The sequence below is a fragment of the Bufo bufo genome, chromosome 8 (assembly GCF_905171765.1).
Source record: "Bufo bufo chromosome 8, aBufBuf1.1, whole genome shotgun sequence".
In the NCBI taxonomy this organism is placed as follows: Eukaryota; Metazoa; Chordata; class Amphibia; order Anura; family Bufonidae; genus Bufo; species Bufo bufo.
This window is the reverse complement of record NC_053396.1, coordinates 199,421,136-199,437,276: the sequence shown is the minus strand read 5'-3', so window position 1 is coordinate 199,437,276 and position 16,141 is coordinate 199,421,136.

Here is a 16,141-nt window from a genome sequence, read left to right as displayed (position 1 = left end):
TAGTGGGTACGAACGATAGGCCACGTCTAAGGACCTTGATCTCAGTAAAGGTCAGGGAGCGAGATGACAAATTGATCACCAGCTTGTCATCGGTTAACACTGTTGTGTTGCCGGGGGTTGGTTGTTGCGATTACGCAGTGGGTAAGTCATCCCTTGATCTAAAAAAGACAAGGAGGAAGATGATTGTGGGGCGGGGGGGGGGGCACATTGTGGTTGGTTGGTATACCAGGATTGCAATGTCCATAGAAGACAGGCTGTTCTTAGATATCATGGATCGAGGAATAGTAAAAGACAAGTAAAAAAGCTGGGTCGCACCTTTACCGTTTAAACCCCAGAGACAACGCTTACCTAACAACAAACAACTTGTCTACAGTCGATTCATCTCCCTCAAGCACAAACTTCAGAGGACACCGGAGACGAATGAACATTTCTTTACCTTCATGAAAAGAATAGTCCAGAATAACCATGCAGAAATGACACCTGCGCTCCCAGACTCTGAGGAGTGTTGGTACTTACCCATATTCGGCTTGTATCATCCTAAAAAACCAGGGCAGATACGTGTAGTATTCGACTCGAGCACCAGGTGTGAAGGCGTCTCGCTAAACAATGTCTTTCTGTCTGGTCCAGACCTCAACAATAGACTTCTAGAGGTACTTCTCCGCTTCTGCAGAGATTCTGTAGCATTTATGGCCGACATACAACAGATGTCCCACTGCTTCCTCGTCAAGTAAGAACATATAAACAACTTGAGGTTCTTCTGGTACCGCAACAACGACCCCAATTAAGACATTGTAGAGTACCGAATGAGAGTGCACATCTTTGGAAACAGTCCTTCCCCTGCAGTTGCTATCTACGGTCTCAGGTGAAGCAAAGTATGGGTCAGATGTCAGGTCTGTGGAAAAAGATTTCTATGTGGACGACTGCCTGAAATCCACACCCACGAACGAGACCGCAATCAGTCTAATAAAAAGGGCTCAAGAGATGCTTGCTCTATCTAATCTGAGGTTGCACAAAATCGCCTCCAACAGCCGTGAGTTAATGGAGGCCTTTTCACCCCAAGACCATTCAAATGATCTAAACGACTTCCTTCCCATGCAGCGGAGCCTCAGTATGCTATGGGATTTAAAGGCAGACACATTTACCTTCCAAATTAGCAAGGAAGAAAAGCCCTTCACACGCAGAGGAGTCCTGTCCACCATAAACAGCTTATATGATCCTCTGGGATTTGTAGCGCCTGTTACTATCCAAGGCAAATGATGTTAAGAGACTTCACCACAGAGACGTCTGATTGGGATGATCCGCTTCTCATAGAGAAAAAAGACCTGTGGACAGGTTGGAGAAAGTCTCTCAAAGCTTTGTCCAACCTTCATGTGGCACGACCATATGCTTCCGTGCCATCAACTGAAGTCAAGATGCAAAGACTGTATATCTTTTGTGATGCTTTAGTCAAGGCGATTGCAGCCGTAGCATACCTAAAGACCATTGACCTCAAAGAACGATGCCATATAGGGCTTGTGATGAGCCGGAGCAAACTGTCGCCACTCCGCGAACACACGATACCCTGACTGGAACTCTGCGCTGCTGTGCTTCTAGTGTTGTTGGCTGAACTTATAACAACAGGAATGAACCTGGAAATCGAGGAGGTCGAGTTTTACACGGACAACAAGATAGTCCTAGGATATATTTGCAATGAAACAAGACACTTTTACGTCTATGGCAGCAAACGGGTGCTAAGGATCAGGAGATCCACTTGTCCTAAACAGTGGCACTACATGCCTACATATCATTATCCTGTGGACCACGCAATCCGTCGCACCAAGCCACCTTAAGGACACAACATAGTTTACGGGTCCTGCATTCCTGTATCGTTCAACGTCTTGCAGCATCAGATCCGACACATTCAAATTGGTAGACCCAGATGTAGATGAAGATATCCGACTTGAAGCATCTGTTCTACGTACGGTGGCTTCGGACCACCAACTCAAATCCCATCGTTTTGGCAGGTTTTCCACCTGGATGTTGCTCGTTTGTGCTATAGTCTGTGTAGTTCATATAGCTCAGTCTTACAAGTTGACATTACCTGTGAGCCAGAAGCCCTGCAAAGGTTTTCATCACTACAAACACGCCTTTACCGCTCCTAATCTGGAAAGGTCCAAGAACATAATAATTTGCACAATACAACATGAATGTTATGCTAAAGAAATAGACTACCTCAGCATAGGCCAAACAGTTTCCAAGGATGGCGCTTTGAAAAAGCTTGATCCCATCATTGACCAAAATGAGTTGCTAAGAATTTGTTAAGTTGTATTACACTTTGTTTTTCCTGTTTGGCAATTTTCACACTAGCGTTGTGGGAGGATCCGTCATGGACGGATCTATTCAGATAATACAACCGTCTGCATCCGTTCAGAACGGATCCATTTGTATTATCTTTAACATAGCCAAGACGGATCCATCTTGATCAGCATTGAAAGTCAATGGAGGACGGATCCCTTTTCTATTGTGCCAGATTGTGTCAGTGAAAACAGATCCTTCCCATTGACTTACATTGTGTGGCAGGACGGATCCGTTTGGCTCAGTTTCATCAGACGGACACCAAAACGCTGCAATCAGCGTTTTGGTGTTCGTCTCCAAAGCGGAATGGAGACTGAACTGATTGATGCAAACCGATGCATTCTGAGAGGATCATTTTCTATTCAGAATGCATTAGAATGTGAGAGCCCTGAACGGATCTCACAAACGGAAAGCCAAAACGCAAGTGTGAAAGTAGACTTACAAAGACTACTACATTGTAGGAGTGCAAAGCATTCTGGAAAAAGAGAAGTCTCCAGGACACAGTATAGAGCTGCCCTTTTGCATATCTCCTTCTCAAACTCCACCATCCTTGTAAAAGCATATCTGGTGAGAGATCTACCTTTGTTTCAGGGACACATGTTATGCAGAGCTGTTTAGCTAGTTATAATTGTTACTCAGGGAGTTGTTAATACTGTTAGCTAGACATGTAATCTGATGTACAGGCAGCTATTTTACCATGTGCTTCAGTGTTAATGCAAATATGTACATGCAATCTATACTTTATACTTATACATGCTATTTGTATTCTTGTAGTTTTAACAAACCATCCTGTTTTGCCAATCAACAAGTTAGGGTCCATTCAAACGTCCATAGTGTATTGCGGATCTGCAATACACCCGGCCGGCACCCCCCATAGAACTGCCTATTCTTGTCCGCAATTGCGGACAAGAATAGGACATGTTCTATTTTTTCAAAGCCCGGAATTTCAGGGCCGCGCTCCAGAAATGCGGATGCGGAGAGCACATAGTGTGCTCTCCGCATCTCTTCCGGCCCCATAGAGAATGAATGGGTAAGCACCCATTCCCGATATTGTGGAACGGTTGCGAACCCATTTGCGGACGTGTGAATGGACCCTAAAGAACAGTCCTCTTATTTGGAAGACAGGAATGGTTTATGCTGAATGTCGGACTGCACACAGTGTGAACGTGTATGAAGAGAGAGCAGCCAGCACCCTGTTCCGAACGCCGTTTCGCCCAGAGGCTTCTTCTGAAACGGCATTACAGTACAGTAGCACCTTCTGATGGCTTCCACTAAATGGCACCTACATTTTAGAATTTTTTCAACTGAATGTAAAAAGTGAATATATACTGGAACACCTTCCCAATTAAAATATACCTTTTAATAATTATTTATAAAATCTGGCCTACAGCCGGACTACAAGTACAAGGAAGGTCGACATACACAACAATTACTGTCATATAATGGCAAGAAGGTATATTGGATGTAACTGCAGTTACATCTATCAGAGATTAGGATAGACGCATATGCAGTGCTGGTGAGCAATCCGTAGGATTAAGATTACCCCCACATGAGTGACTTTGTGTATGGGAAACAGCTGAGAACAAAAACATAGAGAACAATATATTACAGTTCACTAGTGACCTTATTACATGGGTTCACATAATACATGTTCCGTGAAAATTCACGGTTAGCTAAAATACTGGATATGTATATCGTGATAATTCACACATTGTTGAACCACTATAAACAGGTTATTTGGTTACTCACGGTTTGCTGAGATACCAGTAAGAATGGAGTAGGATGGTTAACTCAGAAATGGGTGTAACGCTCCATAGCTAGATGGAGATCTAGTGCTAGTAGAGAAAAGCGTTCAGATGGTTAATTAGCCCTGGTGGTAACCGTGGTGGTCTAGAGGTCGTGATAACAATCATATAACTAATTGATAAAATATATCATAGTAAGAGAGACAATCCTATCCTACAGCAATCCCTTCGTGACCCTAAAAAGACTCAGCCCAGGGACACCCCTTGAAGGTAGAGGTTCCCTGTCCTCGTGCCTAAACTATCTCTCCCTATATCACCCTATCCTACCTGACCAAAAAAAAAATATATGACATGACAGACACACTGGAAAAACACATACGAATACAAAAACACAAATCCCAACGTTACGTTTCCCCAGTCAGTATAGCTTCTGACTGGTTCGTTAGGGGAAGTGGAGATCAATACTCCAACAGCAGTGTCTCATAATAGAGATTTTTCAAATTTGGCGTCCCTCAATCAAGACCCTCCAGGAGTAGAAGCCCAGATGTAGGCAATAGATGACCGGTGTCCCCAAGTCCTGTTCAAAATCAGCGCCTTATAAAGTATCCACCCCCATTTTGGTCCCTCCCCTCTCAAACAATTTAGTTCACAAAATAGATGAAAAATAATATTCAAAGTGATCTCTCCCGATCTATTTGGTGTCCCCCATGGATATGGTGATACCACATTTGAGGAGAAATACATTGTAGGATCATAAAATACCTCACAGATAATAATCCCATTGGGACAGCATGCAAACGCTGATTTGGAACGCAAATGCGTTCCACAGACCGGAAGTGATGTATTAAACCGGAAGTGACACATATAATGCTGTCCCGAAAACTGGAAGTAGCTCTGGAACGCAAATTGTGTTCCACCATGCGATTTAGACGATTCAAAGAGGCTGTACAGTTAATTAGCAGTCATAATAATGTTCGAATAACAAGAAATAATATGTTTATCATGTGCTATTCCATTCTATATGTACTATTTTGATCAAAACTAGTCATAAGATGGACATCATAATTTAACACTTGACAACACTTAGTAAAGAGAGGGAAGGGACACAAAGGGGAGGTCTGGGGAAATATTAAATCAAGCCAGACACCAAAGGAGTTATAATACTTAATATATTGACAGGGTAACACCGGACCAGCTATTCGCAGACCATCAGGGGGAAAAAACAACTTGTTTACAAAATACACCCCCTTCCGGCACCATAATAATTACTATAGGACCAATTCTGATCCGATATTTTTAATTTATGGCAGAACATATGATAGCAATTGAGTACACCATTGGTAGTTAGTTTTGTTTCGAGAAGAAGAGGGGGCCACCCCAGGAGGGAAAACCACACACAGTCGAACATTATAAATTTAATAGTCGTGCCAAAGTGGGCAAAAAAATTAATAAAAAAGGCCAGAATGGTGATTCAGGATCCGGAGAGGAGTAATGACCAGGGATCTGGCCAAGAATGAATTATCTAGAGGCCCTAAAAAGACAATAATTCAGGGGAAATTAGTAGTCGTGGTTAGGTGGACATTGTGGGACGTACAACCCACCCAATAGTCGTGTTCAAGTGGGCAGTATAAACCCACTTAAAGTGTTCAAGTGGGATGCATAACCCACTTAATAGTCGTGTTCATGTGGGCAGTGCCAATAACAGGGGAGTTGGTGGATCTGAGCGGGGGAGCAACCATCTTACAGAAAACAGCCAAATGATAATTGTTCGTTGAGACCATGTGGACTATATGTTTTTAATCTATATATCCACTGGCATTCCTTCTGTAAGATTTTTTTATCCTAATCTCCCTTACGTGGAGATGGTAGAATGATGTCAATGATTTGGAATCCCAGGGATCTGGGATCACCCTCATGGAACTCAAGTACAAGATTCGCCACGGGTTTGTCGCGTTTATGTCGGATGTCTCCAAGGTGCTCCCCCACTCTCCTCCTCAGCTCCCTTTTAGTCTTTCCCACATAATTTAGGGGACAGGTACAAGTTATGAGATAAACCACTCCACAACTTCTGCAATTACCAAAATCCCTTATCTCAAAAGGTTTAATTCGTTGTAACGCTCTTGAAGAATTTTGATGTAATGATAAATGGGCACGCTATGCAACCACTACATTTAAATGTTCCCAACGGTCTCCTATCCAACCAGGTTCCAGAAGATTTTAGTGAAGTATAAAGACTATGAACCAAAAAGTCCCTTATCGATTTTCCCCTCCTGAAAGTAATCCCTGGTTTGGGTGGGAGCACATCTATAAGATCTCTGTCTGTTCGGAGGATATCCCAGTGTCTTCTCAGGATTTCAAAAATCCTCTCATGAGAGTCATCATATGTCCCAATAACTCTAATGACCTCGTCTTGTGTTTCATCCTTTTTGCGGGGATTCAGAAAATCTTCTCTGGTATGTTTGAGGGAATGTCTAAAAGCCTTTTTTAGTGTGACATCAGGATAGCCTCTATTAAGGAATCTATCCCTAAGGTCCCTGGACTGCGCCATAAATGTAGGGGTATCCGTGCAGTTCCTCCTGATCCGAATGTACTGGCCCTTAGGAATGCCTCTTTTTACTGCGTTCGGATAGAAGCTAGCCCAATGTAAAAGGCTATTGGTAGCCGTTGGTTTTCTGAATGTTTCAGTACACAACATTCCATTCCTTTTCGAGATTTTAATGTCTAGGAATGAGATCTCCCTATCATTAATTTCGTAGGTAAATCTCAGACCTATCGGATTATTATTCAGTGATGTGACAGAGGACTTAAAGGCAACCTCTGGACCATCCCACAAGAGAAAGATATCATCAATATACCTTCCCCAAAAGGTAATGTGGGTGGTCCAGGGTTCCTCCACATCACTGAATACAAGTTGGTCCTCCCACCAGCCCAGAAGCAGATTTGCGTAAGTCGGGGCACAAGGGCTACCCATCGCGGTGCCCCTGAGCTGGTGGTAAAACACATTCTTGAACAGGAAGAAGTTGTGCGTTAAGACAAATCTGAGGATAGAGATCATGAAGGAATTGTGAGCTCTAAACTGGATACCCCTAGTTGTCAGAAAGGACTCAACTGCTTTGACTCCCCAAACATGAGGTATACTGCTGTATAGGGCCTCAACGTCAATAGAGGCCAAGTAGGTATTTTCCTCTACAGCAGTATCCTGTATTCGCAAGAGAAGATCGGTCGTATCTCTTATATATGAAGGCAGCGCTGAGACGAACGGTCTCAAAACCTGGTCAATGTAGATGCTTGTGTTTTGAGAGAGGGAATCTACCCCAGATACTATTGGTCTCCCTTTCAACGGGTCCACCTCATTATGGATTTTCGGGAGTGCGTAGAAAGTTGGTATCTGGGGATTTCTTGGAGTCATAAACTTGAGCTCATCTACTGAGATTAACCTGTCCTCAAATGCTTGTAAGAGGATCTGGTCCAATTCCTCTATAAACAGATTTGAATGTAAAAAGTGGTATGAAAATTTAGAATAGCCTCTGCCCTATGATGAATAATTCTGTATATCTGGAGGCCTGAACGTGTCCGGAGTGACAAATGGCACAAGATTTTTCATACTTTTTAAGGATACCGCCACACGAGGCAGATTTTATTTTGTGGCGCAAGGACGAAATTGGCTAAAGTCTCATCCACTTCTCTGGTACAGCAAAATGCAGTGGATTTTTCGCACAAAGTTTCACGCAGACAATCCACAGTTTATCCGTTCCATGTAGATGTAACCTTACTCTTCATATCCCCATGATCTCTTCCTGTAAGCTGAGAGTCTGTACACATTGGGGGTGCAGGTTATTTATTTTTTAAGTTGTCCAAAAATGTACATTAAAAGAAAATCAATTTAAACAGGTGTACAATATTTCATAATAAGGATCTAGCTTATTGTAAATATCAGTCCACCCCACAGTTATTCCCTGACTACATACACACATGATGGTTTTCTACCTCCCTTCCAAATATCATCTTAATACGTTTGTGTTTTTCAGATGACATTTATTGATGTCTATTCTTTGATCAGTGGTGATGTTCTTCATTCAGCTCCTTAAGGCGCAGGGGAGAACATGGGGCCCAGTTCATGATGTCTCTGCTCACAGATCTTATCTTCTCTATAAAGGAGAACACTCTGTCATCACACCGGCTGCTGGGAAATATTCTCTCCATCTCTGGACATTAGGTGACAAGTCCTCTCATCTCCAGGGACGTGAAATTCTAATATCTAGGTGTTCTTATACAATAGCTGAATCTACCCTGTGATGTCTCTCCATATTATTACTGGTTTTGACACGTTCTTCTTCTCCCTGGTCCGGCATGATGTTGTTGGTTTCTGCTTCTTCTGATGTTATTTGTCAGCCATCTCTCACGTGGATATTACTTATATCTGTTGGCTTAGTTGACTCTCCACCTCCAGACTTTCGATGACAAATTCCGGCAAGGGGATGACAAATATATATAAACCTAAAATTACAAGAGAACCTTGTCACTACACATATCATCCTCACTAATCGGCTGCTACACATTTACAACATTGGACTGAAATTGAAGTGAGCTATATGTCTGAGCCCTGGTGCCAATGAGTAATACAGAAGGAAAAAACTCTCTGGCACGCTCCCTGCCATCAGCTGGGTATGTGCCTAAAGTCTCACTCCATGTGGCTTCAGCTAAATACCAATCTCTTGTTCTCTGAAACTCCTAGTGTCACGTGAGTTCTGCATTACACAAAGCAATGTAGAGCACTGCAGGATACAGCACATTAATGCAGTGAGGCCAAATAGACGACTGTTAAAGGGACAGTGCCTGCAAAAAATATCTACAGCGGCAGCACATTCAGTATGCAGAACATAAGCTGACATTAGCCATCACTGACAATTCACAGTTCAAGAATACAATCCATAGGAAGGGGGAGAATCTCCATCTCCTGACAGTCCTCATCAAAGCACCCCACCCACAAGATTATGTCCAGTCCTTGTCACACCCACCACAAGGATTAGGTCTTGTTTGGTCACCTGAGTTGCCGCATCAACCATGTGGATGTTTGTAAGTCCCTTATCATTAACTTGGACAAAGTTGCTTGTCCTCAGGCTTAGGTCTTCTGTCTAGGTCTTGACGATCCTGGTTTTGGGCTGATATGAAGGTGCGCTTATTGGTGTTCCTGGTGACATTTTCGCTGATGCACGGCTCTACAAAGGAAATTTATGTCAGGAGCTGGGACCCATCAAGATTTATCAGCATGTCCTTACATTACAGCAGTATAACATACATGTAATAGAAAAATACTAGATAACATGTGGGCTTCTCACCAGGCACCCATTTTCTCCACCTTGGGACAGAAGATAGCTTTGGCTTTTCCTGTGAAGAATTAAAGCAGATGTAGTCAATAAAGAAATCTCTACACTGTGTGCACAATTATTAGACAAGTGACTGTTTTGACCACATCATTATTTTTCTGCATCTTTTCCAACTCTATATGAACTTGAACACTTATTGAATTGAAGCATCAGGCGATGTGCATTTGTGTAATGAGGGATGATGTGACCTAAGGAGATCAATACCTTATATCAAGGTGTGCATAATAATTAGGCCTTATGCCAAATGGGCCCAAAAAATAAATTTAACTGACTGTAAAAAGTACAAAAGCTGTTGGGATGTAGCACTCTTAAAAACAGGGTCGCAAAAAATATGTGGAGAAAAAAAGATGCAAATTAACTCCCAAATATTTGAGAAAAATTACATGTGAAGAGACCAGGAACCCATTATCCTCCAGTTATGTCACATTCCAGAACTGCAGCCTCCTTGGACAGAAGGTCAAGGTGTTCGGAGACATGTCCAAGGTAAGGAAGCCTGAAACCCCACCACCACTGAATAAGATGTCAAGACTGTTTTATGGTTTTATGGACTGATGAGATGAGAGTGACTCTTGACGGACCAGATGGATGAGCCCCTGGCTGAATCAGTAATGGGCACAGAGCTCAGACACCAGCAAGGTGGAAGTGGGGTACTGCTATGGAATGGTATTATGAAAGTTGAGCTAGTTGGACCTTTTTGTGTTGAAGATGGACTCAAAATCAACTCCCAAACCTTCTGCCAGTTTTTAGAATACACTTTTTTTTTGAAGCAGTGGTGAAGGAAAAAGTCTGAATCTTTCAAGAAAGCAATGACTTTTATGTAGGACAGTGTTCCACCGCATGTATCGAAGTACTCAACTGCATGGCTACCCAGTGAAGATGAAAGAATAATGACATGGCCCCTTCCAAAATGAATCCTCAAAAATACAACTTGCCTAATAATTGTGCACACAGTGTAATGTGAGAAAACTGTAAATTGTTCTTGGTGTTATAGGTCAAATACAGAACGATATTGCTGAAATGCGTAGAGATGAGCTATTAGTATGAAATCCCGTCACGCGCTGAGCTTCTCAATTGTTATGCTGTTTTATTTTATTAAAGGTATACATCGAGAGGACGCGTATTGGCCCGTCCAGCCTTCATCAGCTACTACAGAAATGTGATTCACAGTCTGAAATCACAGTTACAATAGCCACGTGAAGTGACATCAAACACACAAACGGGGCGGTGTTAATAAGACACACAAACCTGATAGCACCAAGTTTGTAGGAAGAACACATGGAATCAAGCCAAAACATAGGAAAAGAACGTGAGTTACGTCTCTAAACAATCCTTAGGCTGGTTTCACATGGGTGTTGCGGAAAAAGATGCGGGTGCGTTGCGGGAACATGTGCGATTTTTCAGCGCGAGTGCAAAACATTGTAATGCGTTTTGCACGCGCGTGAGAAAAATCGGCATGTTTGGTGCCCAAACCCGAACTTCTTCACAGAAGTTCGGGTTTTGGTTAGGTGTTGTGTAGATTGTATTATTTTCCCTTATAAGGGTACTTTCACACTTGCAGCAGCACGGATCCGACAGGCTGTTCACCATGTCGGATCCGTCCTGCGGCTATTTTGCCGTGCCCCCGGGCCGCCGCTCCGTCCCCATTGACTATAATGGGGACGGGGGCGGAGCTCCGGCGCAGCACGGCGGTGCACGGCGAAGGGGACGGAGCGGCGACCCGGGGGCACGGCGAAATAGCCGCAGGACGGATCCGACATGGTGAACAGCATGTCTTATCCGTCCTGCCACAAGTGTGAAACTAGCATAACATGGTTATAAGGGAAAATAATAGCATTCTTAATACAGAATGCTTAGTACAATAGGGCTGGAGGGGTTAAAAAAATAAAAAAATATAATTTAACTCACCTTAATCCACTTGTTCGCGCAGCCCGGCTTCTCTTCTGTCTTTTTCTTTGAGGAATAGGACCTTTGATGACGTCACTGCGCTCATCACATGGTCCATCACATGATCTTTTACCATGGTGATGGGTGAGAAGAATTCCACTGCACCTCCAAGGCGTAAAATAATTTCAGACTTTATTCACCAGACACGCAACGTTTCGATCCACTTCCTGGGATCTTTTTCAAGCAGTGACAAAATTGCTAGTGCAATGTGCATATTTATACAGCTTCACAGTATTCATCAATCAAAATGCTGATTACATCAATCAAAGGAATAACACATAGTATTCATCAAAATCTATCATGTGTCAGTGTATACCGTGACTCTATCATTAACATAAATTACCAAAAAACATATTATGGGCATAATCGCCAAAATCCAACAATCATAAATGCATATACTATGGTGATGGATCATGTGACGGACCATGTGATGAGCGTAGTGACGTCACCACAGGTCCTTTTCCTGTGCACAGCAAAGATGAAGACAGTAGAGAAGACGGGCTGCGCGATCCAGTGGATTAAAGTGAGTTAAATTATTTTTTTTATTTTTTTAACCCCTCCAGCCCTCTTGTACTATGCATTCTGTATTCAGAATGCTATTATTTTCCCTTATAACCATGTTATAAGGGAAAATAATAATGATCGGGTCTCCATCCCGATCGTCTCCTAGCAACCGTGCGTGAAAATCGTACCGCATCCGCACTTGCTTGCGGATGCTTGTGATTTTCACGCAGCCCCATTCACTTCTATGGGGCCTGCGTTGAGTGGAAAATGCACAATATAGAGCATGCTGCGATTTTCACACAACGCACAAGTGATGCGTGAAAATCACTGCTCATCTGCACAGCCCATTGAAGTGAATGGGTCCGGATTCAGTGTGTTCACTCACGCAATGCACCCGTGCGGAAATCTCGCCCATGTGAAAGAGGCTTTAGTATATCATCACATCAAGGAAGGATACCGCAAACTTCTAATGGATCCATATATCCAGAGTATGTTACCTGGAGGAAGCTGCCTGAAAAGAAGTATATAACAAAATAAAATATCACTTTACGTCAACTGTGTAATCTCATATCCTCTATTAAGTCCCCTGGATTGTAATGTACTTAGTGTATGTATCCAATAAGCCTCTCTTCGCAGCAGATGGTTTTCATATCAGCGCCGCTTCTCCGTCTTTTCACCTGTTCCAGAACCGGGAATTTTAACTGAGATATGGAGTGGTGATATTGATGAAAGTGAAATGGTAATGGCGAGAAAAGGTTTTCTGTTCGGGACGGTCGACATATGTTTGCAGATGCGATCCCTAATTGATTGTATTATTTCCCCAATGTATAACAGATCACAGGGACATTTAATTAGGTATATGACATGTGTGGAGTCACAGGTAAAACATCCACTCACTTTGAAGGCTCTCCTTGTGTGAGGGCGGAAAAAGAACCCTCCCTTAATGATATGGGAACATTGGGCCCAGTGCAAGCCCCGTAATGTTCCATTGCTCTGACCACTCAATGTGCTTTGCCATGAGACCAGTTTCATGCTCCCAATATCGGCATGGACTAGCTGGTCACGATAACTGGGATTACGCTTATTGCAGATTAAAGAGGGATTCTTAAATTCTTCTATTTTTGGATGAGATTTACCTACAAGGGGCCAATGTCTGCGAACAATCTGGTCAAAGAGTGTGTTAAAAGGGTGAAATATATGGATAAAGGTTATACGCGGGTTATCAGATTTTTTTTCTGTGTATGTATTGTCTGCATAGAATCCGTCGTAGCCGTTAATAGGACCTGTGATGGATATCCCCTTTGCATAAATCTATACATCATTTCTTCTACCCTCAGTTCCTGTGTCGGGCAATCAGACACTATGCGTCTCATGTTCTGTGCGTGGGATTTCAGAATGGCTCTCTTTAACCCCTTAACTCAAAATGCTGTGCATGTACGGAGGGGGATGCTGTGCCAGAAAGCATTCTGCCAGGCGGGCTGATCGGGCGTGTGCAGGAGCTGCGTCCGCCAGATCACTGCATAGGTCCGGCAGTCCCTGGTAGCCGGGCCCCTGCTGTTTCCGCCGACATTGCTGTTTACAACGATGCTGGAGGATTAACCCATTCTATGCCGCGTTCAGAGCTAACCGCAATATAGAAGTGGTTTGCGGCGGGAGAATAAGCGCATCGGGTACCCACGCTGCTGAAGCGGGGACCCAATGTGTGACAAGGCAGCCCGATGCCGTGCAGAGGCTGCCCAATGCCTTGCACGGCATCAGGACCTGCCTTCTACGGGTGCCCAGGAGATCCAGCCTCAGGCCCGTCTCCTAGGCAACATGTCCAGCCTCAGGCTGCGTCTCCTAGGCAACCTGTTAGTGTATGACTCTGTGTAATACACTAACAGGCAATGCATTATTGTATTGTAATGCATTGTAGAGGGGATTAGACCCCAAAAAGTTGAAGTCCCAAAGTGGGACAGAAATAAAGTTAAAAAAAAAAAAAGTTAAAAAAAGTTTTAAGTTAAGAAAAGAAAAAAAACGCCCCTTTCCCCTGATTTTATAATAAAAAAAAAGAAAAAACACACATATTAGGTATCGCCGCATCCGTAACGACCGGCTCAATAAATATATCACATGATCCACCCTGTCTGATAGACACCATAAAAAAAAAAAAAAAAAAGCCATTTTTGTCACCTTACATCACTAATAGTGCAACACCAAGCGATCAAAAAGGCGTATGCCCCAAATTAGTACCAATCTAACCGTCACCTCATCCCGTAAAAAAAGGGCCCCTCCATAGGTCAATCGCCCAAAAAATAAAAAAAACTTTGGCTCTCAGACTATGGAGACACTAAAACATGATTTTTTTTGTTTTAAAAATGCTTTTATTGTGTTAAATAAATAAAAAAGTATACATATTAATTATAGCCGCGTCCATAATAACATGCTCTAAAAAAAATACCACATAACCTAACCCCTCAGGTGAACACCGTAAAAAAAAAAAAAGTGTAATAGCAAGCGATCAAAACGTCATACGCACCCCAAAATTGTACAAATCAAACCGCAATCTCATTCCGCAAAAATGATACCCTACCTTAAAACAATTGCCAAAAAAAATTAAAACTATGGCTCTCAGACTATTGAGATACTAAAACATGATTTTTTTTTTGTTTCAAAAATGATATTAGCGTATAAAATTTTAATAAATAAAAAAAGTATACATATTAGCCTCCCGCTGCTGCAAGTTAGCCTCCATGAGGGCTTTTACGACAGCTTCCATTTTGTCAAGGGACACTGGTTGTAATCTCGCTGGTTTGATGTAAGACATACAACCGTGCCCGGAAAAACAAAAAAATTTAGGCCTTCATGCCAGCCTCACTGCGTGTGCGCGCATCCTCCGCCAATTGTGGGGATTTGATCTAATAGGCAGGTTAGCGGACGCAGTATAGAGGCAACAATAAAGTCTTTGCATTAAACAGTTCAGTGTTTATTCATACATTAAGTAAATGACAACACAAAAAGTCAGTTTCAAGGAAAACAGTCACCTCGTGATTCTGGTGTTCGTTCACACCATGCAGCAAAGAAAAAGTCCTTGGACAAAGCAGAATCCACACCAACAAGGTAGTGGGCCTTAATCCAGGCCCAAACTTCCAGGTCCCAACACAGAGACTGACAGAGCTCCACTGTCAGAGAGGAGTAATCCACACCACCTGACAGTGCTGCCTGTGTTTTATAGCCCAAAACCAAGACATGGCCTGGAACGTGGGGAGTAGTCACCCACCCAGTACTTTGACCAACCATCCACCCATCCAATCATATATCCATTTACCTTGTTTGTAGAACGGATCATGTCCTGACTTTCCCTCTTCCTCAGACTGCAGGGTGAATACGGTTGCTCCGAAGTAGTTTGGTCTGTGGTGGAGAAAAGAAAACAGTATTTAGGGCCAGTGAAATACAGAGACTTATGCAAGGTAAGAGGGGGGTATAATTTAAGATTTGGTATGTATCTAATTATTCTGTCTATTCATCCTTCTATCTTTCTCTCATTTAGTATCCCAAACATTCATTCACCCTCTCATCCATAAATCCACCCAACCAACCAACCTTCGATCCATCCACCTATTAATCTTTCAATTCAAATATCCATTAATCCATCCTTCCAACCACCTTCCATCCATACATCCAGCCAAGCAAATATTAACTATCCACCCATCTATCATCCATCAATTAATTAATTTACCATCTAATGATCCATCCAAAAAGCCATCCATCCTCCATTTCACCCATCCAATCATGCATCCATTTACTTGTTCCTAGAACGGCAGCATTTGGGCGATGTCTCGCCTCTTTCTGGCTCCTCTGCCTCAGAGGACAGAGGGTGAACACGGTTGTGCCGAAACAGTAGTTTGATCTGTGGGTTAGATAGGAAAACAGAATTTAGGGGAAGTGAAATACAGGGACCTATGCAAGGGATAGGCTATATGGTTAAAACAGCCCCCATGACTATGTAGGGGCAAGCTTCACAGACTCTCAGAGCTCGTCTTAAAGACCTTAAAACAGCCCTCTTTGCCTATCTAGGAGCTTCACTGAGGAAAGCTCTACATCTGCACAGACTCCCTGAGCCTCTCTCATCCCAAGACTGGATAGAGCCCTCCAGTACATGTCCATAGCTCAATATACTGGTAAGAACTTATTACCAGCATTTACTGGGAACTATAAAATTTTAATAATTATAACCAAATATTATAA